Source organism: Moschus berezovskii, chromosome X, assembly GCF_049115385.1.
Source record: "Moschus berezovskii isolate FMDL1 chromosome X, NW_MosBer_1.0, whole genome shotgun sequence".
Classification (NCBI taxonomy): Eukaryota; Metazoa; Chordata; class Mammalia; order Artiodactyla; family Moschidae; genus Moschus; species Moschus berezovskii.
Genome location: NC_142488.1, coordinates 123,594,919 through 123,619,369, shown reverse-complemented (window position 1 = coordinate 123,619,369; position 24,451 = coordinate 123,594,919). Strand labels below are relative to the sequence as shown.

Below are 24,451 nucleotides of genomic sequence, written 5' to 3'. Positions count from 1 at the left end.
ACCATACCCTTCTCTTTGCAGAAGCAAGCATCTCATTCTTTTTTTAGAGAAACCTCCTGTGCACTTCTTCCTGGACGTGCCACACTAGACAGAAGGCTAAAGATTCAAATAGACCCTCAAAGGCAAATGCTACTGGGTTAACTATTGCCACACAACACATTTCCCCACACACACGGTGATGGTAACTCGATTGTCTCTCCTCTTTTACAGGTTTCAGTCTCACTGCATACAGCCAGAAAGCCTACTCTGAGCCATTTGACCCGATTCATGATGAGTTGAGTCAGTTTAAACCGCACAGCTATAAGTCCCTGAGCTTTTCTCCCCCTGAAATGTGAAAGTTCTTTCCCAGTGTTACATTGCTAAGAAATGATTTAAGAAAAAAGCAGGAACGAAGGTCTCCTCCTGAAGAGAATTTTATTTGCACTCCCCATGCTTTGTCATAAAGGGCATTCAACTGTGTTAATCATATAAGAAGTTTTAGAGAAGCTCTCTTTTTCACATTAGGCTTAAAACATCACCCCTGAGGTGGTGCTGATGGCTCCCTTAGAAAAGATTTCTTTGACATCTAAGACACAAAGGACTTCAGCAAAGGCTCAGAGTTAAACGAGTGGTGCTTAAGTGCTGACTCTCCATCCCCAGTGACAAGCATTTACTAAGTGAAACTTTTGTTACTGCAAATGTCTTACTTGGGTGTGTCTTAATCCTGAATGTTGTGGAGGTTTTGTTTTATTGTGTGTATGTGTGTATGTGTGTTTTAAAAAAAAAAACATTTATTTTATCAGAAAGGATTCTCACAATGGAAGCATTCATTGCCATGGCTGTGGCTGAGTCTTTAGGTTTAAGACTGGTTAAGCTGCCCCAGGTAGAAGTGTTTGCACAGCGACAGAAGTATAGAATCACAGCCCCTGAGTTGGAGGGGGCCCCATTAAGCCAGTCCTTGCCTTCAGGCATCCACGCCAGAGGAATAACCACCTTTCTCTTTAAGATCTCCAAAGACAAGAACTCCACATGTAGTTCTTTTATTATAAAAAGTGTGAACTGTAAAACATATTTACAAGGGAATAATATTATAATCCATCTTCAAATTATTTCCTTTTTTAAACATTTGCTTTCCCAAGCTTTAAAAAATTAATACAGTAAAGTTTCCTTTCTCCTTTGAAAAAATCCTTTCAATAGAAGCATTTCTCCTCTATTTGAGCACCCACATGGGACACTGCTCTCAGGAAATTCTACCAGAGATCCTTATGTTTCTCCTAAAAAGCAGGTTTGCTTTCATCTTATGGATACTTTGAATCAAGAGATGTTGCCTCTTTCCCTTTGACTGTTGGAAAGCTCAGAGCCAAATGTAGAATCAATGAACAGGACCCTATCTCAGCTTCACCCACTTTCCTTCCTTTGCTTTCTCTTCATCCTAATTTCTTCACTTAGTTGTGGTTTTTGCTGTTGTTTCTGGGATTTCTGGATTGGTCTGTTTTGATGTTTGTGAACAGTTTCATGAAACAAGAACAGCGGAGGCTCTGGATCCTAGCTCCACCCTTTCATAGTTTAACCTGAGTCTCAGTTTCCTCATCTGTAAAATGGAGATAACAATTGTAGTTTCTCCCTCATGGGGTTGTTGTAGGCATTAAATAATAAAATACATGTATAATGCCAAGCAGATAGTATCCATTATTAATAACTATGTTACCTTTAATCATTTGGGGAGCAAGAAGGGCAAAAAAAAAATTATTCCTCAAATCAAATTTTCAATCTTTCATCGCACTTCTCCTTCTGTCTTCTGTGTGAATTGTCTTTCAAGTGAAATCATTTGATGTTTCACACTTTGATGAAACTCCTACTACCTTACAGGAGAGTGCTCCCCAAACTTCTTTGATCTTATTGGAAAAGACCCTGATGCTGGGAAAGATTGAGGGCAAGAGGAGAAAGGGGCAACAGAAAGAAGATGAGATGGTGGGACGGCATCACTGACTCGATGGACATGAGTTTGACCAAAGTCAGGGAGATAGTGAAGGACAAGGAAGCGTGGCGTGCTGCAGTTCATGGAGTTGCAAAGAGTTGAACATGAGTGAGCGACTGAATAAGAACAACAAACGATCAACAAAATCACTTATTAAAAACACAGATTCCTACTCTTGGACACCTGAAATTACTGTGTCAATGAGCAGTCCAAGGTCTGATGTTTCTGGGATTGCTGTATTCTATATTGGATTTGATCACCAGCTTTTTGTGCAATACACGCCAAATTGTCTGTACTTTCCTCCAAGAATCTAATTGCAAACTTCCAAACTTCTCACTAACGTTTTGTTTCCATGCTTTCCGTTCCGTGACTTTTTGTACTTCGTTTCATTCTTTTACTTCCTGTCCTGCTACACGTGTGAGCCTATCTTTTTCCCAACTCCTGATGCCCCTTTGTTGTACTAGCAGGTTCTTTTCTACCCCCAACACTTCTTTGGGTGAAGTATATCAGAGCTACAATTGTCATTTGTATCTTTTTGTGATTAAATGTATATGGACATTATCACAAAAACAGTTACTCAATAACCATTTCAACCCCTTCTTTGGGGAGAAAAACATCTGCTGCCTTTTTAATTTTATTGGCCTGCTTGATGGCTCTACAACCCAGTGAAGAAGGAGCCCCACCCACCACAAGGCTCTTCATTCTGCTGGGGAAGCCATACATAGTTGAAAGACCAAAAAGTGCAAAAAAAAAAAAAAAAAAGATTGCATCCGCCTTCCTCTGTTTTCCATGGATAAATGCCAAATCCTTCATACTTAAACTTTTCCCCCTTCCTTTATTTTGCCTCCCAGTTTTCCTTTGAATGAATGAATAAATTGTCCAGCCCTCCAAATTTTCTTAATAATCTACCTCTGTAGCTCATTCCAGTGTTTAATCACTTTGATGAAAGAAAGAAAGAACGAACGAAAGAAAGAAAGTCTTGCTTACTAAAATCCTAAAAATCTTTCCTGCTTTATCTTAAGACTGTTGGGCTGTTTCCCCTTGTTACATGTGTGTTGCTAGGATAATACAAGTATTTTCAAGATGAATTCTCTGCCAAAAGATCTTGCCACTGAGTCATCACCATCCTCATCTTTTTAAAAACATGAGCAAGTCTCAGCAGCACTTCATTCACGTTAGTAAACATTACCTAGGGAAAGAAAGAACAGGCTTCAAGAACATGACATCATCATTAAAAATAAATGTTTACTGAGTACCTACTCAGTGCATAGTACTGTTAGTCCTAGAGATGGAATAACCACCGGCCTTTAGACACACCTGCACACACATGTACTCCCGTGTGCTAAATCCAGAGAAGTGGCTCACACTAGAAGGATTACTGGAATTCCAAGGAAGGAGTAATTCTGCCCAAAGGGCCCAGGTGGTCACAAAAGGTAAGACTTCAAGCCCTGAGGAAAGAGTAGCAGAGAGCCTGAGAGAATTAATGTGAACAAAGACCAGGAAACAGGAATGAAAATAGTTTGGGGGGAAACAATTAGGAGACCATTTGACAGGAGCAGACAGTTTGTGTAGACTGGAAGTCAAGTGGGAGATAATAATGGAGCGCTAGACCTTAGTCTGCTTATAGAGGACCTTGAATGCTAGGCTAATTAAGGAGTGCCACCCTCACAGATAAAAGAAAACAGACCACTGGGGCTTCTGGGTACCTTCGAGGAAAGGAAGCAGGAACTAATTACAAGAACTTTGTGAAATGGCTTGAGTTTGTGAAACTCTTCTCTGTATTTCTGACTTTCTTATTCCCTTGAAGTATCAGCACTGGGATTACCACAAGAAGAGGATAACGGGAGAGAGTACAGCCTACCCCAAAGGAAGTGAATAAGGAATGGAATAAGTGGTGGTGGTGGTTTTAAAAGTAGAAAATAGACAAGAAAAATCTCTGAGGCTCACAGAAGGGATAAGAAATGCTGCATACCTGGAACCAGCACAGGTCTGCCAAATCCTTTGAGGGCTTTGTGAAGAACCCTGGGTATTTCCCTACCAGACAAACGTTTGCAATAGTATATCTCATGCTAACGTAGAGGAGGGACCTTGAATGGGAATTGTTATGTGAATGCACCATTTTGTGAACCCCAGAGAACTCTGAGAATACTCTGTAATATTCTGTAAGTGGAATTGACTAGGTATGAGGTAACATCTTAAATCCCCTAATTTGAAAGTACTGCTTGGGCCATAGCAGCTCCCCAACTCCTCACTTAGATTTGATGCAAAAGTAAAATAAAATTCTTTTCAGTCAAGAGCTCATTGTGCCCTGCCAAGATAAGCAGTTGATTTGGATAATCAAGTACTGCTCTCTGCTCTCTTCCTAATTCAATATGGCTTCAGTATTGTGAATGGGCAGCTGTCTGTCTAGGAACATAAAAAGCTTCTGTCTCTGCTGATCTTTATTTCTAGCTGAGCTGCTCTCTCTTGGTCTTAAATTCACCCCTTTCTCCCTTTGCAAGTAGGGTATCACCAGTGTTTAGCACAGAGTCATGGGGAAAGACCCTGTTGCCTCCTTTCATCCACTCTGCTCACGAATCAAGAAGATAGGAAACATCGCTTTCCTCACTGACTTTCATGATCATTTTGTACTTGATACATACTAGATATTCAGTAGTAGTTGGTGAAAAAAATGAATGAATGTCAGGTGCTATCCTAGGTTCTGGGCATTCAACAGTAAAGAAGAAGAAAATAAGCAAAAATCCTCACCTTTATGCAGATGCCATTGTAGTGAGAGACAAGAAATGGGAGACTAATATAATAATGCATCTACCTGATGCTTCTCTTCCTCCTCAGTCTCATTAAAAAAAACTTATTATCCTCAAAAAATTAAGAATATAATTACCATATGATCCAGTCATTTCATTCCTAAGTACATGTCCAAAAGAACTGAAAGTAGAAGCTTTAGCCGCTATTTGTATACCAGTGCTCATAGCAGCATTTATGCATACAAATAGAATATTATTCAGCCTTTAAAAGGAAGGAAATTCTGATACATGGTATAACTGGATAGACCTTGAGGACATTATGCTGAGTGAATTAAACCAGCCACAAAAAGACAAGAAAGTAGAATTGTTGGCTGCCAGGGGCTAGGAAGAGGGAGGAATGGAGAGTTTCTCACATTAACAGGTATGCAGTTTCAGTTTAGCAACATGAAAAAGTTCTAGAGCTCTGTAGCACAACAACTTGAATATATACTTAATATTACTGAGCTGTACACTTAACAATGATTGTGATGGTAAATTTTCTGTTAAGTGTATTTCACCACAATTTAAAAAAAATTTTAAACACTTATTAAACCTCTTTTTGTGAGCATTGTTCAAAGATTAACAAACACAAACCCTTTGCTGAAGTTTACATTGTAATACAGACCCTTCATGATGTGGTCAGGCGTGTCAAGGCCACACAGACAAGAGAACACAAACATTCAGCCCAGATATGGAGAGGCAGCTGGGTATTTACATTACCCAACAGAGCAAAGGTGAGTGCATTTTGGGATGGAAGGAGGGCAGGCTGTCCATACAGGGTAATTTGACTAGATGCTGCTCCCAATACATTTCTCAAAAATATATCAACACCACAGCCTGTCATGCATTCCAAAATTATAGTCCTTTTTTCAAATCTTGAAGGACTAGGATCGTCCACAACTCCTAATGAGTAGGCAAATAACCCAAGAAGGGACAAGATTGGTTTTCAGCTAACAGTTTGTTTCCTGTTTTTTATTACAGGGCTCTAGGATGAGAGGGGAAGCAGTGGGGGAGGACAGGAGATGGGTGGGCAACCAAGATCAGCTTTCCACTTTTACACCCAAGTGAAGGAGGAAGGGAGGCAAAAGATACTGATGTGACAAATCCACCCTCACAGAGGCTTTGAGGAGCTGTCCTCCCCTCAAATAATGGAGAGTAAAGGAACACCATTTCTAAACATTAGCACTGATCAGCTTCCGGAGGTAGTGATCTCCATTCCTGTGACCAGAAGGACTCAAGCAGAGGCTGGGGTGGGGAAGGGGTGTTTCTCCCAACTGTACATTCTCTGCTTCTCTTAACCTCCTTTACCTCACTCCACAAGCAACTGTGTGCGAGAGATTCTAGGGAGAGATCTCTTTGCATTCTCCATGAAGAAAAAGTTTGCTGGGCAGGATTCTTTAAACCATACTGCAAATGCATTTCTATCTCCTTAAAGGAACAAACTTTTTAAGGACTTCAGCACATGGTTTATGAGTCAATGGAAACTGCTAATAACAAATGGGTCTTATCTATTCTAGAAAGCAAGTCTCTGAGAATCTCTCTTGGGAACCATTGTGAGCAGTTAGTTTGAGTTATTGTACACATAGACTTCAAGTAATAAAAGGGCATGTTTTAAGACATTCCAGAATTCCAACCTGTCACTAATTCAGATTGGTCTGCCTGCCCCCACCCCCATTAGTCCAAATAGATGAGATTTTACTGAGGCAGATTTTCAAGTAGTTTGCAAGTGGTAAGGAAGAAGAGGTTTCTCTCACCCTCTTTCTTAATTTGAGACACACATTTTGACATCTCACTATTAGGATCAATAGGTGACCATTTTTCCCAACTTGCTATCTACCTTGGTTCTCACTAGAAAGTTGTGTTACAACAGGAATGAGCACTGACTTTCTTGCCAAGTGCCAAACAACTTTGTTTTTCTTCTTTGGTTTCATAAATGTTATTAAGCTAATGTCAAATTAAGTTAGCTTTCAAGCATCTGGGCTTCAAACATGAAGCTCAAATGCTCATCAATAAGATAACTTAAAGGTATCCTAGAATATGATAACTTAGAGGTATCCTAGAAGATGCTCTGGCCAGTCACTCCCTTTGAGACATCTCTTTGGATTGCAATGACACCTGTGATGTGTTACTTTTGAACAATATTTTCTAAGATCATCAGGCTATAAAGTGCATGCTTAAAAAAAGTGAGCCATAAGTCATTTAAGGGACATGTGTAAAGAGAATATTTAAATAAGAATTTTATTTTTCTAATCATATTAAGAGCACTTCATCTCTAAAGCCTGTGGGAGCCTATCATGCCAAGGGTTCTAGTCTGTGTGCAGTAGCTGGAGTTTCCCAGAAAGACATTAAGCCAGGTTCAGAAGTTTTACATAGGTCTTTGGTTTTATATATGTGTGTATTCACACATACATACACACACATATGTCAATTGACAGTTGTATTGATATTTGTTTCCTATATGACAAGAATTATGACTTGCTATTGAAAAAGCATTTTGAGAGCCCCAGGAATAAAAAAGAAGCAATGATGCTGCTCTGGTTCTGAGTCTCATCAATAGAAAGGGAGTGTTAAGGCTTGGTGATAGGCGCTTACCTGGCTAGCAGCAGGTAAGACATGTGACTGAGGGTTTGAGGTAGTTTGGTGCTAAGATGAAAGTATCCTGAACTGGGTTTTGAGGCCAAATACTTTATCATCCCTTACCTCCCAGCATGCACCTCATGTAATAAGCTTTAAAAGCTTACGAGGCAAGCAGCTTATAGCAACAAAGGGATTCCCCTTCCAAGAAGTTTCCGGCCTGAGATGACACACGTAGTACAGAAATGTTCCATTGTTAACCAACGTAATATATGCATTAACTGAGGGATAGAGGAGCATAAGCGCTTTAGCTTCGAAGGTGAAGGCAAAGAATTTGAAATGCACAATCTTACAATTAAGACTTCAAAACCAATTTTCAAAGTACAAGTAGATACAAGCCAATAGAAGAGGGCTAAAGTAAATGCAGGATCAGTGAATCTGCGGCCAATGCAACAATGAAGCAAATCTTAGGGAGGCACTTCTCTCATTTAAAAGATGCTTTTTTGCTCATGCAATTGAAATACACTACCTCCTCTATGAAGTCTTTCCTGTCTCTCACTCTTCCCCTGGCTACGTTGGGACACTCTTTCCTTTTGGTTGGACTTTCCTGGTGGCTCAGACGGTAAAGCATCTGCCTATAACGCAGGAGACCCAGGTTTGATCCCTGGGTCGGGAAGATCCTCTGGAGAAGGAAATGGCAGCCCACTCCAGTATTCTCGCCTGGAAAATCCCATGGACGGAGGAGCATGGTAGGCTACAGCCCATGGGGTCGCAAAGAATCGGACACAACTAAGCAACTTCACTTTCTTTCCTTTTGGTCTCACTGTGCCCTGGTACACACTCCATCACATCACACATAACAACTTACTGCATTTCTGTTTTCATGTCTGTGTCCCCACTGGACTTCAAGTACTTTGAGGACAAGGTCCTCTGATTCTTTTGTGTATCTTCATCACTCTAATTCAGTACCTAGTGCATAATAGGTGCTCAAAACTTTTTTTGAATGGATGATATCCCATAATATCCTGTGATGAAAAGAACCACAGCTAAATAAATGTTCCTGTTAAACTTATGTCAAGCCAATTTAGGGCCCTGCGGAAGAAAGAGAACTGTAAATTCCCAGGTCCTAAATCAAAGGTTGAAAGCTGGCTCCTCCCTAGCCATAGCTCCTTGATATGGCTCCTGATTAATAATCTGTTACATCCTCAAAAGGGGTCATTTTAAGGTAACACAGAGGAGCTCCCATGACCTATTGACCTTTTATATCACCAAAAAGGAGCTAACTTTGGGTCAAACCATGGCAGAATACTTTGCTATAATTCACATACTACCCAGAAAACTTTGGCTTCCCAGAATTCATAATAAAAATACCAAATCCCCAGCAATAACTTTCAAACTCCGCAATTCTTGCTAACACAGCATAGTAACACTTGGATTCTATGCCAGGCCTCCTGACCTTTTGTTAATTGCAAAATAAACAGATCTCCAGTTTAGAGGGGCCTTCTCCTTTTATGGGCTCCCTGCAGGGTAGGCACTGCTTGAATGGTATTTATTTCGGCCATATTTGCTTTCCAACACTTGTTCAGAGCAGGAGGCAGGTGTCTGGGAGTGGAAGGAACAGGGATTGGAACAAGAGGAGAGAAGCAGGTGCCCTCATATGCTGAAAGTGCCCAATTTATTCTTCAGAAGAGACTGACATCCTATAATGATGTATGCAAATGAAATTTTATTTTAAAACTCTTCAAAAAGTGTATCTGAGCTCATACTCTTGTGTCTCACCCTGTACTCACATGGCTCACTATGACAGAAGCACAAACCGAAAGCTGAGAGAGCCCAGAGGAGAGAGAACTGTTCTCCTCTGGCCAATGCTAGTGATTGACATAGAACTCAGCTAAGGAATGGCTGTGGTGGCATCATGAAGATTGGCCACAGGCCTCAGTATTACAGATTCAGAAACTTATTTTTATGAGTTGCTCTAGGGCCAATCAAATTCCAAGGGACTGATAAACAAGAAAGTCAAGTACTAATATAAATGATGCACTAAAATTACTTTACTATGTATTTACTATATGCCAAGAAGTGTTCTAAGGGTTTTATATGAATTATCTTATTTAATAGTCATAGCAACACTATGAGAACACTACTACCGCCACCTTCATTTTAAAAGTCAATAAACAAAGAAGACTCAGAAAGGTTAGGACTTACCCAAGCTGGGCAAGTTAGGATTCCTATATTAATAAAAGTCTATCTGATTCTAATGCCCACGTTCTTAACCTTAGACCCACCATCACTCATTATTTTATACTGAAAAAATGGTACTTGTTGGCTACTTTGTGTACTCTCTCTCCAAGAAGGAAGATAATGAAAACTGAGTTAAGTCTTGAAGATTGTTTGGTAAGTGTCAAAATCAGAATAAAGAGCCCAATAAATACCTTTCATGGATGACTAGTTAAGAGTCCTCAAACTATGCCCGCCTAGTGAATTAGACTCTTTCACTCCTACTCAACAGATTCCAGGCCTACAAATCAATCAATCAGGACACTCTCCTCCAGAGCTCCAGTGATTAAGTCTAACTCTGCAATGCTGCTTTTTCTGTCCTTAAACACCCATATCTGAGCCCTATCTTGAACCTCAGGCAGTGACTAGGGTCTTAGAAACTATTCTTGCTCAATTTCTGCCAACCTTCTTCTAAGAGCTGGATTCTACTCTCCCTAAATCCTATGCCCCCACCATAAGGCAGCTCCTTTTGCCAGACTGGCCCTTCGAGAACTCCTGATGACCAGAACTATACCTGAGCTAGTTAACTCTTTCCTTTGGACCACCCAGCTCTTCTCACTAAAGTCCATTAATTTATTCATTTAACTAATCTTTACCATGTGCCTTCTATTTGCCAAGCACTGTGCTAGGGGCTTGAGGGACCAAAAGGAGGGACATCTTCTGATGTGATGATGCTAATGCCTTGGGTTTGGGGATATAGTACAAGAATCACCCAGGTTTATCAGTTAAGGTCTGGGCAGGAAACAGATGGCATACTCAAATTGAGTACTGTTGGGAGAATTTCTTTAAGAGGTTATTTATAAAGGTATGAGTAGAGTGTAGGAACCTCACAAGAGACTGGGTGGTACCTAGGAGATAGTAATAGCAGGGAGCTGTTACCCACCCGAAGGGCTAAGGAGAGGGAACAGTATGAAGAGTGTGGTTTTATAGGACCTGTGGCCTTCAGCAGAGGGAAGCAGCTGCTGCCAGTACTCGGCCCATCAGAAGAGAGCCTGGGGAATAAATACTCCAACTTCGCTCTCCGTCCACCCTCTGATCTCCAGTTGGTGCCAAACACAACCAGAAGTCAGGAGGCAAGGGAGCCCATTAATGCAATCCAGATGGATCCGCCTCCTGTGGCACAGAGCAGGGTGAAGGGCGGATCTGCGTATCTAGTAACACTGTGCAACTTGATTATTTCCTCCCCAGCCCCAATCTGCTCCTGAGAGCAGATTCCTTCCACTTCCTCCTTCTTCCCTATTCCATACGCCAGACTGCACTTCTTATCATGGCATCTGAGATACCCCATGACTATTTAGTGACAAAATCAGATCACAGACCTGAACTTCTCCCAATCCAACGTGTTTACTTCTAGTTATCTCATTCTCTGCTAACATCATGATGATGATGATGATAGCTGTCGTGTTTTTTTTTTAATTCTTATGATGTGCCAGGAACTGTGGTGTTTAGCATAGAATGCTTTGCTCTGAAAATAGTGCAGATTCCATAGGTGTCTAATCTAGGGCAGGAAAAAAACCTAACTTCCAGTGGACAAGTGAGAATAAAGACCAACTTCTTACCTTTACAGATAGTGAGACGTTTTTATGTGTGCCATTTCCATTCTGCCTCTGTCACCCTTCAATTGCTCTGTACCAGATGCAAAGAGGATGTAGTTAACACATTCTAATTATGGGCTCTAGGAAGAGAGCTGCTTTTATGGAATGCACTCCTGCTGCCACTTTGGCTTCTGTTGCAGAGGCTGCTGAGTGTGCTAAATGTTCTCCAAATGCCCAAGGGGCACCCTCAAGATTTGAACATGCAAACAGAGGAGCTTAATCATGGATACTGAGAACCAGAATGATTCCATTTATAGCAGTAAAGTCCTGAAAGGCAAGCTAAGTGTTTAAGGGAAAACTCCAATTGTACCTAAGGGTCAAGACAGTTTCATCAATGATTTGATATATCCATCTAGTTCAGTTCCCCCCAAAGTTACAGAATCTGTAAAAGAATTACTAGCCCTTCCTGGGGGAGAGGGCCAAAGGGCTGAGGAGAAAGGCTGAACATAAACCCAGCAGGAATTCTCCCATACACGCAGAGCAGCTTATCTTTGTTCACCAAATGTTTACGCAATGGTATGTAAACTCCACCAGGTCAGGGGTTTTTGTCTTACCGCCCCCTCCATGGCAGCATCGCTAGCACACAGCATGCTGCCTGATGCATAGTATGTGCTCAATAAATATTTGTTAAATGGATGAAAGCAGAGGTTTCCTCAGACGCCCAAAGACTCCATAATAACTCCCAAGGTTATGTCAGTTGGAAATTGCTCTGGGCATCTGTAGGATACTGTCTCTTCCATTCGCTCATATACTGGAGTTTAACACTTAACCTTTCCTGTAGCATTTTTTTCCAATCGTGGTCAAAATAAGGCTTTTAGTAGTGCTTCCCTGTAGTAGCTCAGATGAAAAAGAATCCGCCTGCAATGCAGGAGACCTGGGTTCAATCCCTGGGTCAGGAAGATCCCCTGGAGAAGGAAATGGCAACCCACTCCAGTATTCTTGCCTGGAGAATTCCGTGGACAGAGCAACCTGGCAGGCTACAGTCCATGGGGTCCCAAAGAGCCGGACACGACTGAGTAACTAAAGCTGACGCTTTCACTTTCAGTGTTAGCTCATGAATGAATATCATTAGATCCACTCAGAAAAATGTAATGATTTACTCCTTTGCTTTGGATATCTCAGTGCTGTAGCTGACTGAGTTTGAGACACTCCTAGAAAAGAGATACCAGGCCCAAACCTCACCTGACACCCAGTATCATAGTTAATGTTAACTGTTTCTGTGCTAGTGAACTTTTCATTATTTAATTGCTGCCCCAGTTCCAGAGATGGGGGCAATTGACAAGATATGTAATGAGCTTTCATGTTCTTTATACAAAGCCAATTAAGCAAGTGGCTGCACTTATTTTGCAGCTTATTCAGAGCAGTAATCTTCCTTTCAGATACAGTCCTATGGCTGAATACTCAGGGCCAGAAACAGAGCAAGTTTCAGTTCAGTTCAGTTCAGTCGCTCAGTCATGTCCGACTCTTAGCAACCCCATGAACCACAGCACGCCAGGCCTCCCTGCCTATCACCAACGCCCGGAGTTCACTCAAACTCATGTCCATCGAGTCAGTGATGCCATCCAGCCATCTCATTCTCTGTCGTCCCCGTCTCCTCCTACCCTCAATCGCTCCCAGCATCAGAGTCTTTTCCAGTGAGTCAACTCGCCGCATGAGGTGGCCAAAGTATTGGAGTTTCAGCTTTAGCATAAGTCCTTCCAATGAACACCCAGGATTGATCTCCTCTAGAATGGACTGGTTGGGTCTCCTTGCAAGTTTAGCTGCATTTTTACTCTGTGTATTGCTAAGGGGAAGGACATGCCTATTACAGCAAGGATTTGCAAGATGGTCAATTTACTATAAGCAAATCAAACCAGACTGGAAAGCACTCTTTCTAATAGATATTATTTCCAGACCCTTAACTGGGATCCCCAAGGTGGTCTACTTAGACAAACTAGATTTCAGTCAAACATGTATAACCTGCTAGATTTGTAAATTCCTTGAGACAACTTACAAATGTCTGTCTTATTCATTGCTGTGTCCTCAGTGCCTGGCTCAGTGGCACCTACTAGATAACCAATGAAACATTGATGAATAAATGAAGGAATCCTTTCAGATCAACTTCTAGTAAGTTTGCTGGCTAAACATCACAGTAAATATTTTGGGCATCTCATAAAGACAAATGGTGAGGATGATGACAAGGAATAGCTTCTACTCTGTTTTGGATCTGAGCAGTCATGTGTTTAGATCATGTGGTCATTCATTCATGTAATAAACATTTATTGAAATGTACCATGTGCCAACTGCAGGGAATACAAACATAAATAAACTGTGGTACTGGCTGTCAAGGAATTCAATCTGTCTATGGAATAGACAATAAAATAATTGCAATGCTATCTTTTAAGTGCTTGAGGGGATAGGCACCATGGGCCGTGGGTGCACAAAGGAGGGACATCTAATTTAGGCTGAGAGGTCGGAAAGGCTTCCCAGGAGAGATGAGAATTAACTGGAGTTTTGTAGGGCAGGTGGAAGTTAGCCAAGATGAAAAAGAGAAAGGCATGTTTTAGGCAGGCATGTTTTAGACACAGGCTGGTGAAACCAGCATGCTGTTTCCAAGGAATTATAGGTAGTTGATACAGTTTGTTGTTGTTGTTTAGTCACTAAGTCATCTCCAATTTATTGTGACCCCATGGACTGTAACCCACCAGGCTCCTCTATCTGTGGGATTTCCCAGGCAAGAATACTGGAGTGGGTTGCCCTTTCCTCCTTCAGGGGATCTCCCCAACCCAGGGATCGAACCATGTCTCCTACATTGGCAGGCAGATTCTTTATCATTGAGCCACCTGGGAAGTCCAGTTGATACAGTTACTATTGACATTATGGCCTGGATAATTCACTATTGTGGGAGGCTGTCCTGCGCATTATAGGATGTTGAGCAGCAATAGCTCTAGACCCGAACTACTACTTGAGTAGCACCTTGCTTCCCTGAGTTGCAACAACCAAAAATGTCTCCAGTTATTGCCAGATGTTCCTCAGGGGGCAAAATCACTCCCAGTTGAGAAACAGTTAGAGGCAAAGGTTTGTGTGAGGAAGTGATGGGAAACAAGATTGGAAGGCCAGGCAGGGGTCCAGGTCATGAAAGTCATGTGCACTGTGATAAGAAGTTTGGACTTTATCCTGAAGATCACAAGAAGCCCTTGAAGTATTTCAAGCCAGAAGATAATATGCTCAGATGTGCAAGACTTATCACTCTGGCAGCAGTGTCAAGTGTAAATTTGAAGGGGATGTGTGGAAAGAGTGGTAGCAGGGTGATGAGTTCAAAGACTCTTGCAATCATGCAGAAAGGAAGTGATGAGAGTCAGTGTTTAGGCAATAGTTCTGGGAATGGAGTAAAGAGGGAAGATTTGAGAGATATGAATAAAAGTAAAATTTTGGGGAGGATTTAGTGATTTAGGGATATTGGGTAGATGAAGAAAAAGATATGACTCCAAAGTTTCTAGTTTCAATATTTGGATAAATTATGGGGCCATTCACAAATGAAGATAACATAAGAAGAAAGTCAGGTTTGAGGAGGCCTATACATTATATTGGGCTTCCCTGGTAGCTCAGTGGTAAAGAATCTGCCCGCAATGCAGGAGACCTGGATTCGATCCCTGGGTTGGGAAGATCCCCTGGAGGAGGGCATGGCAACCCACTCCAGTGTTCTTGCTTTGAGAATCCCATGGACAGAGCTGGGCTACAATCCACAGGGCCACACAGAGTCGGACATGACTGAAGCAACTAAGCAGCAGCAGCATACATTTTATTACTGTATGTTGAGTTTGAGCTACTATAGGACATTCAAGTGAAAACGTTCAGAAGGGGATTTGCCATATTGGTGAGCATTAAGCAGAGAGTTATGGGAGCTACTAGGGTAAATGGGTTCTGAAAAGGAGCTATGTGACATCATGTCATATACTACTACATTTGCCACTAAACAGCTCAGAGCTTTCAAGGTTCTCACAGTCCATAGATAAGTAAACATGCAACAATAATGCAGTTTGATAAGAACTATGATGCATATCTGAAGAACGCTGTAAGAGCAGGAGAGGAAGAGCACCTAAAGGAGTGAGGGTAAGACAGAGAAAGCTTGCTGGTAGAGGCAATATGGGGCTTCCCTGTGGCTCAGTGGTAAAGAATTCATCAGAAATATCAAACCAGTATTCTTGCCTGAAGAATCCCATGGACAGGGGAGCCTGGAGGGCTACAGTCCGTGGGGTTGCAAAAGAGTCAGACATGACAACAACAGAGGCAGTATGATGGAGAAGGGAAGAATCACAGAGGCCAAGAGAATGGTCTTTGCAGGCTTTTCACTAAGCAGCCTTTCTCAACCTCAGCACTATTGGTATTTTAGACTACATCATTCTTTGCTGCAGGATGTTGAGCAGCCTTCCTGGCCTCTACCCACTGGATGTCAGGAGCACCCTCCTCCAACTTGTGGCAATCAAAAATGCCCCAGGTGTTGTCAAATGTCCCCTGGAGGGACAAAATTAGCCCAGGTGATATTGAACTACAAGGAGAATAATTTGATCAAAGGCCTGAGGTGCTGTATTCTGAAATTCATCACTGAATGTGCTCAAGGCTGCACTTCCACAGGCTATCTCTAGTGAAGAGACTAAGGCCATCAGGAACAGTAAGACAGACCTGTTTTGGGGGAGATACAGGAATCCAACACGAGACTTTGGCTCAAGAAAATGGTGAAGGCCTCTCTGAATCTCTTTGACTACCTGGCAATCTAGGATATTCCTACCAGATCTTTCCCTCTCTTTCCAACAGGGCTCAGATTTGTATCTCAGCCTGATACCTCTCAACCTTCCCAGTTTCTCTCATACTGGTCTTCCCTAATGAGATTTTTGCACATTTAATCCCATATTGGTTTCTGCTTCTCAGAAGACCCAGACTAACATAGGCAGCCAGACTTTGGTATCAGAAATATCTGGATTCAACTGTGTGGCCTTGGGCAAGTTACCACACTTCTCTGAACCCTGTTCACTTATATGGAAAATGGAGGCAACACTGTCTACCTCAGAAGGTTTCTATGAGGATGAAATGAATCACTGCCTCTAAAATATTTAGCAGAGTCCTAGATACCAAGTAAGAGTTCATTAAGTGCAGACTCTTAGTAAAGTCTGGGTATGTGGAGAAAGGACATCCTAAGCAAATTGGACCACCTGACCGGCCTCTTGAGAAACCTGTATGCAGGTCAGGAAGCAACAGTTAGAACTGGACATGGAACAACAGACTGGTTCCAAATAGGAAAAGGAGTATGTCAAGGTTGTATATTGTCACCCTGCTTATTTAACTTATATGTAGAGTACATCATGAAGAATGCTGGGCTGGAAGAAGCACAAGCTGGAATCAAGATTGCCAGGAGAAATATCAATAACCTCAGATATGCAGATGACACCACCCTTATGGCAGAAAGTGAAGAGGAACTCAAAGGCCTCTTGATGAAAGTGAAAGAGGAGAGTGAAAAGGTTGGCTTGAAGCTCAACATTCAGAAAACAAAGATCATGGCATCTGGTCCCATCACTTCATGGGAAATAGATGGGGAAACAGTGGAAACGGTGTCAGACTTTATTATTTTGGGCTCCAGAATCACTGCAGATGCTGATTGCAGCCATGAAATTAAAAGACGCCTACTCCTTGGAAGGAACGTTATGACCAAACTAGATAGTATATTAAAAAGCAGAGACATTACTTTGCCAACCAAGGTCCGTCTAGTCAAGGCTATGGTTTTTCCCGTGGTCATGTATGGATGTGAGAGTTGGACTGTGAAGAAAGCTGATCGTTGAAGAATTGATGCTTTTGAACTGTGGTGCTGGAGAAGACTCTTGAGAGCCCCTTGGACTGTAAGGAGAGCCAACCAGTCCATTCTAAAGGAGATCAATCCTGGGTGTTCATTGGAAGGACTGATGCTAAAGCTGAAACTCCAATACTTTGGCCACCTCATGTGACGAGTTGACTCACTGGAAAAGACTCTGATGCTGGGATGGATTGGGGGCGGGAGGAGACGGGGACTACAGAGAATGAGATGGCTGGATGGCATCACCGACTCGATGGACATGAGGTTTGAGTGAACTCCGGGAGTTGGTGATGGACAGAGAGGCCTGGCGTGCTGTGATTCATGGGGTCGCAAAGAGTCGGACATGACTGAGCGACTGAACTGAGCAAATTGGACAACGTGATACACAGACATGGTGTGAGAAATGCCGTAGAAATGTGGGGAGGGATGTAAAATGCCATAAGCATTTCAGTACCTCAGAAACACAAACTGCAATCAGGAAGTTATGAGGGATGATGCAAGAGGTAGGCAAGTCTCAAGTAGAACAATTCCAGTCCTTTCAACCTTTTTAATTCAACCTCTATTCTGCAATCCTTTTATCAACTCCTCTGAGCCTTCTTCAAATTCACCACATCTGCCTTTAAGCTACAAACCTAAGCCTTCACATAAACTCCATCCAGATTCTCTCATTCAAAGTGTCTGACTAGTTGGGAGAGAGACTAAAGGGTTTGTTGCTTCACAGTTCCTCCCCTCAGGATTCTAATTTATGTGGCCCTGAATGGAGATTACTCGGAGGGAAAAAGATCTAATCGCTATTTGGCCCTTGCCCTGACAACTCTTTCATTCAATCTAAATGCATTAACAGGGACCATTTTCCCCTCAAGGAGAGTTAATCATTATTCCACCTCCTCCTCTCTACCCTCTCCACTCCCTACCACTCCCCACTCCCACACAAGAATAATCCAGGCATGTCCATGAGCATGAGAATTTTTAAATTCTAATATAATAATATAACCAACGTTTAGATGTTCTGCCAGCTAGACTTGAATTCAAGACCCAATCCCAAGGATGAACAGCTATACAATCTTCAGCAAGTCAGACTATAAGTTTCAATGTCCTTTTCTATATAATGGGGCTAATAAATTCTACCTTGTATGAAAAAGCATTTTGAAAACTACAAACACAAGATAAGTTATTACTTCAACTTGTGTCACGTTAGGAGGTCTAAAACTACCCCTCTGATGCCCTTCAGAATGTTCTGTGCTTTCCTTAACATCTTTAACCAGACAATAGATGTGAAGAAAGACAATTGGTTTCCTAAGTAAGCAGAGAAAATGCTGCTCAGAGCTTCTCTGTGGGAGAAAGATGCAAGCAAAAAAGGACTGGCAATGCCAAGCTCTGGACTGGGTTTCATTCAGCTTTGCCAAACAAATTTCTCTCCCTATGCCCTATATCTGCTCCTGAGACTTAACTAATCTATTCTTATACCCTCTACCTTACTTGGTTTATTTTTTTTTGTTTTTAATTTATTTATTTTAATTGGAGGCTAATTACTTTACATTATTGTATTGGTTTTGCCAAACATTGACATAAATCTGCCCCGGGTGTACATGTGTTCCCCCTCTTGAACCCCCCTCCCACCTCCCTCCCCATATCATCCCTCTGGGTCATCCCAGTACACCAGCCCCGAGCATCCTGTATCATGCATCAAACCTGGACTGGAGATTCATTTCACATATGATAATATACATGTTTCACTGCCATTCTCCCAAATCATCCCACACTCGCCCTCTCCCACAGAGTCCAAAAGACTGTTCTATACATCTGTGTCTCTTTTGCTGTCTCGTGTACAGGGTTATCATTACCATCTTTCTAAATTCCGTATATATGTGTTAGTATACTGTATTGGTGTTTTTCTTTCTGACTTACTTCACTCTGAATAATAGGCTTCAATTTCATCCACCTCATTAGAACTGATTCAAATGTATTCTTTTTAATTGCTGAGGAATACTCCATTGTGTATATGTACCACAGCTTTCTTATCCATTCGTCTGCAGATGGACATCTAGGTTGCTTGGTTTAGGAGTTCATCCTTTCATGCCTGAAATCATTCTATATTTTTGTCTACTTTCTTACCGTCTGTCACCTGCTACTATGAATATAAGTTCCGTGACAGCCGGTTGGCATTTTTTTGCTGTTGAATTTATTGAAATATCTCCAGGACCATGACAGTGTCTGGCACACAGTAGGTGCTTAGTTAGTCTCTGAATGAATGGATGGATAGATAAATAAATGAAACACTAGACATTTGCAATGGGATCCTGGCTGGGCTTTTATATTCCAATCTCTCCAATCCTGTATGCACCTCTGTATTAGGCTTCATTCAGGTGGTGGTAAGAGAAAGAGAATGTAGACTTTGAAGAGGAGGTAAAGGAGTAGGTGCTCCACCCTCAAGAGTGGAAGAGTAATAGTAAGAGAGTTAAAACTTCTAGAGTCATCAGAAGAGTGTTATTTGGAATTATAAACATGAGTAGTCTTGCCCAAAGTATATACTGGGGAACACTAATCTTATGAATGCTTCTTAACAAAGGTACCATGATCAAGTAAGTTTGAGAAACACAGCATCATTAATTCTACACTCAGTGCACCCACAGATTCACAAGGTATATAAGCATATTAAAGGCTTTCAAATGTTGGATAGAAAAGAAACATGCTTAATCACAGAACCCTTTTATCATCTAATATCTGTGGAAAATATTTTAGAAAAAAACTAGTCTAGGAAATAACCATGATAAGAAAGTTATCAGATTTCTAGAAGCCTTAAATCCCTTCCTTAGATTTTTTTTTTATCTGCTGCCTATTTCCATTTAGTTATCACCAGCAAAATGGAGCTTTAAAGGGAAAGGAAGCTGAGTGTTCAATAGGAGCTACCAATATTAGAGTACAGTAAAGCCCTGGAGAGACTGGACAAGGCAGAGAGGAACTCAAGTAGAAAAATCAGCTAGTGGGATCTGTGGAAAAAAGGCAAAAAGCAAGTTTCTTATGAATCACTCTCTCAATGACTATAATCAGTCTTCCTCTCCCCATACTCCACTGAAATTGCACTCACCAATGGACTGACCCCTTATTGCAAAATTCAATGGACACTTTCCCGTCATTAGCTCTCAGATATATCTGATGCAGTCGACACTCCCTCGTTCCTGAAGCATTCTGTTCGTTTGCCTTCTACAAAATCAGGTTCTCCTGATTTTGGTCCTACTTCTTTGACTTCTCCAGCTCAGTCTCCTCAGATTGTCAATCCTTAAATAGTGGTATAGGACCTTGAGAATGTGTCCTAGGCCTTCTTCTCTTCTCACTTGACACATTATTCTGAGCACTCACCTACTCCTACGGCTTCGAATACTATCTGTAGGCTGATAACTCCCCAAATCTGTATTCCTGGTGTGGTATGTCCCCTTGATTTTTGGACCTTAATATCCAACATCCTACTCAACATTTAAACTTGAACTTATACTCAAAATGGGCTTCCCTGGTGGCTCAGTGGTAAAGAATCTGCCTGCAATGCAGGAGACCTGGATTTGATCCCTGGGTCAGGAAGATCCCCTGGAGGAGTGCATGGGAACCCATTCCAGTATACTTCCCTGGAGAATCCCAATGGACAGAGGAGACTGGAAGGCTACAGTTCAAAGGGTCACAAAGAGTAGGACATGACTGAGCAACTAAACACAGCACAGCACATACTCAACATACAAAAATCTGAATTCATCTTCTTTCTATGAGCTCAGAAAACAGCATCATCAGCAAGTCAGCTGCCCAAGTGAAAACCCTTTGAGTCAACCTCAACTCTCTCTATATAGTCAATCATCACATTCTGTCAATTAATTCTCCTAAATATTTCTGAAATCTATCTTCTCTGCATCCTTCATCCTCATTGCTACTGCCATTCTTATTTCACAGCCCCCAGTTTAGATCAACTCCTTAAAGAACTCACCGCCTCTGATCTTGCTACTCCTCCCCCCGCACCTGCCCAATCCATTTGGTCACATTGCAACAGGAATGCAATTGGTCTTTTCCAACATAGGTCTGATCTTATCACCTCTGCTTAAAACACTTTAAGAGGACCTCAATAAAAAATTAAAACTCTTTAACATGATTTCCGGGCTTCCCAGGTAGCCCAGCGGTAAAGAATCCACCTGCCAATGCAGGTTCAATCCCTAGGTCAGGAAGATCCTCTGGAGAAGGAAATGGCTACCCACTCCAGCATTCTTGCCTGGAGAATTCCATGGACAGAGGAGCCTGGCGGGCTACCGTCCATGGAGTTGCAAAGAGTCGGACACGACTGAGCAATGAACGTGATTTCCAAAGCCCTTCATGATCAGATCTTGCTTTCATGGTAAAGTATAATGGTTACACTCGGCAGCAAGACTGGCTGGGTTTATATCTCAGCTTTACCATTTTTAGTAGCTGTGTAACTTTGAGCAAGTTAACTTCCCTATGTCTTAGTTTTCTCATCTGTAAAATGAGGTAATTACAGTACCTACATTCTAGAGCTGTTTTTTAATACTTTGTTAATATATGAATAGTTTTCAAATAGTGCTCTATAAATGTTAGCTTTTCATAGTAATATTATCTCTTCAACCTTATCTCTTGCTATTTCTTCTCCTCTCTATCCTCTAGTCATATCATGTCTTTTAGTTTCTACAGAATAACACATTCTCCTTTTTTTAAGTGCACTATTCAATGGCTTCTAGTATATTCTTAGAATTGTGCATCCATCATCGCACTTAGATTATTTTCATCACCCCCCAAAGAAGTCCCACATCCCTTAGCCATCACCTCCAGCCACCTCCCTCTGCCCCAGCTCTAGGAAACCACTCATTAATCTACTTTCTGTCTCCATGGATTTACCTATTCTGGACTTTTCATATAAGTGGAATCATGCAATATGTGGCCTTTTGTGTCTGACTTCTTTCACTTAGCATAATGTTGTCAACATTTCTCCATGTGGTAGCATATATCAGTACTTCATTCCTTGTTTATGGCCATACCATGTGTTCTTTCATTGACCTTTGTACTTGGTATCCCCTCTGGTAGTAACATATAGCTGCCCTCCACCTCGACTCACATGGCTAACTCCCAGTTAAAACTTCAGTTCTCAATTTAGATGGAATGATAAGATTTCCCCCTAGAAGCCTTTGATGACAGCCCTCTTCCATATCCCCTCCTGCTCCAGCCTGAATTAGGCAAACTTCCTAGGTGCTCCCCCAATATCCTGTGCATCCCTTCTTGCTTGTTTTTTGTCTGTATTTCTCTCAGTTTGCCAGCTGAACAGTAAGGTGGGCTGTGTGTATGTTGCTTGTACCCAGCACCAGAAGTGTGTGGCACATAGTAAGCACTGAATTACTTTGTCAAATTAATGAAACAGGAACATGAGAAGCTGACCCAGAACAGAAAAGTGGACGTTTTATTGTAGCAGACCAATAGGGGGGGTTTTGCTGTGTTACTAGATTAAACTTTCTAAAACACTGCTTTTTTCAAATCTAATGTCCTCATCGGAGAAGGCAATGGCAAGCCACTCCAGTACTCTTGCCTAGAAAATCCCATGGATGGAGGAGCCTGGTAGGCTGCAGTCCATGGGGTCGCTACGAGTCAGACATGACTGAGCGACTTCACTTTCACTTTTCACTTTCACACATTGGAGAAGGAAATGGCAACCCACTCCAGTATTCTTGCGTGGAGAATCCCAGGGACGGGGGAGCCTGGTGGGCTGCCATCCATGGGGTCGCACAGAGTCGGACACGACTGAAGTGACTTAGCAGCAGCAGCAGCAATGTCCTCATGGAAGATGCTGGGCCTCAGTTTTTCCTCTACAAAATGAAGAGTTCACCTGAATAATCTCTACAGTTTCTTTCAGCTCAGACACTGATTGCTTTCAAGTATCAGTGATACTTGTAACTTGAATGCAGAGTTCCAAAGAATAGCAAGGAGAAATAAGAAAGCCTTCTTCAGTGATCAGTGCAAAGAAATAGAGGAAAATAATATAATGGGAAAGACTAGAGATCTCTTCAAGAAAATTAGAGATGCCAAGGGAACATTTCATGCAAAGATGGGCTCAATAAAGGACAGAAATGGTATAGACCTAATAGAAGCAGAAGATATTAAGAAGAGGTGGCAACAATACAAAAAAGAACTTCATGACCCAGATAACCATGATGGTGTGATCACTCACCTAGAGCCAGACATCCTGGAATGTGAAGTCAAGTGGGCCTTAGGAAGCATCACTACGAACAAAGCTGGTGGAAGTGATAGAATTTCAGTTCAGCTATTTCAAATCCTTAAAAAAGATGCTGTGAAAGTGCTGCACTCAATATGCCAGCAAATTTGGAAAACTCAGCAGTGACCACAAGATTGGAAAAGGTCAGTTTTCATTCCAATCCCAAAGAAAGGCAATGCCAAAGAATGCTCAAACTACCACACAATTGCACTCATCTCATACGCTAGCAAAGTAATGCTTAAAATTCTCCACACCAGGCTTTAACAGTACATGAACCATGAAATTTCAGATGTTCAAGCTGGATTTAGAAAAGCAGAGGAACCAAAGATCAAATTGCCAACATCCGTTGGATCATCGAAAAAGTAAGAGAGTTCCAGAAAAACTTCTACTTCTGCTTTATTGACTATGCCAGAACCATTGACTGTGTGGATCACAACAAACTGTCGAAAATTCTGAAAGAGATGGGAATACCAGATCACCTGACTTGCCTCCTGAGAAACCTGTATGCAGGTCAGGAAGCAACAGTTAGAACCGGACATGGAACAACAGACTGGTTCCAAATAGGGAAAGGAGAATGTCAAGTATATTATCAACCTGCTTATTTAACTTATATGCAGAGTACATCATGAGAAATGCCGGGATGGATGAAGCACAAGCTGGAATCAATATTGCTGGGAGAAATATCAATAACCTCAGATATGCAGATGACACCACCCTTATGGCAGAAAGTGAAGAAGAACTAAAGAGCCTCTTGATGAAAGTGAAAGAGGAGAGTAAAAAAGTTGGCTTAAAACTCAACATTCAGAAAACGAAGATAATGGCATCCGGTCCCATCACTTCATGGCAAATAGACGGGGAAACAATGAAAACAGTGAGACTTTATTTTTTGGGGCTCCAATATCACTGCAGATGGTGACTGCAGCCATGAAATTAATGAAAATGAACTGAAATGAAAAAATTAAAATGAAGATGCTTGCTCCTTGAAAAAATGATAACGAAGACGCTTGCTCCTTGGAAGTAAAGCTATGACCAACCTAGCCAGCATATTAAAAAGCAGAGACATTACTTTGCCAACAAAGGTCTGTCTAGTCAAAGCTATAGCTTTTCCAGTAGTCATGTATGGATGTAAGAGTTGGACTATAAAGAAAGCTGAGTGCCAAAGAATTGATGCTTTTGAAATGTGGT

At 41.7% G+C, this 24,451-nt stretch overlaps 1 non-coding gene across 1 annotated transcript; it reads left to right on the top strand.

Moving 5' to 3' along the window:
* Positions 1-7,921: 7,921 nt before the first annotated feature.
* On the top strand, positions 7,922-7,994 carry TRNAY-AUA (transfer RNA tyrosine (anticodon AUA)). The gene has a single exon. It is a non-coding gene; the product is annotated as a tRNA-Tyr (tRNA).
* The last annotated feature ends 16,457 nt before the right edge of the window (positions 7,995-24,451 follow it).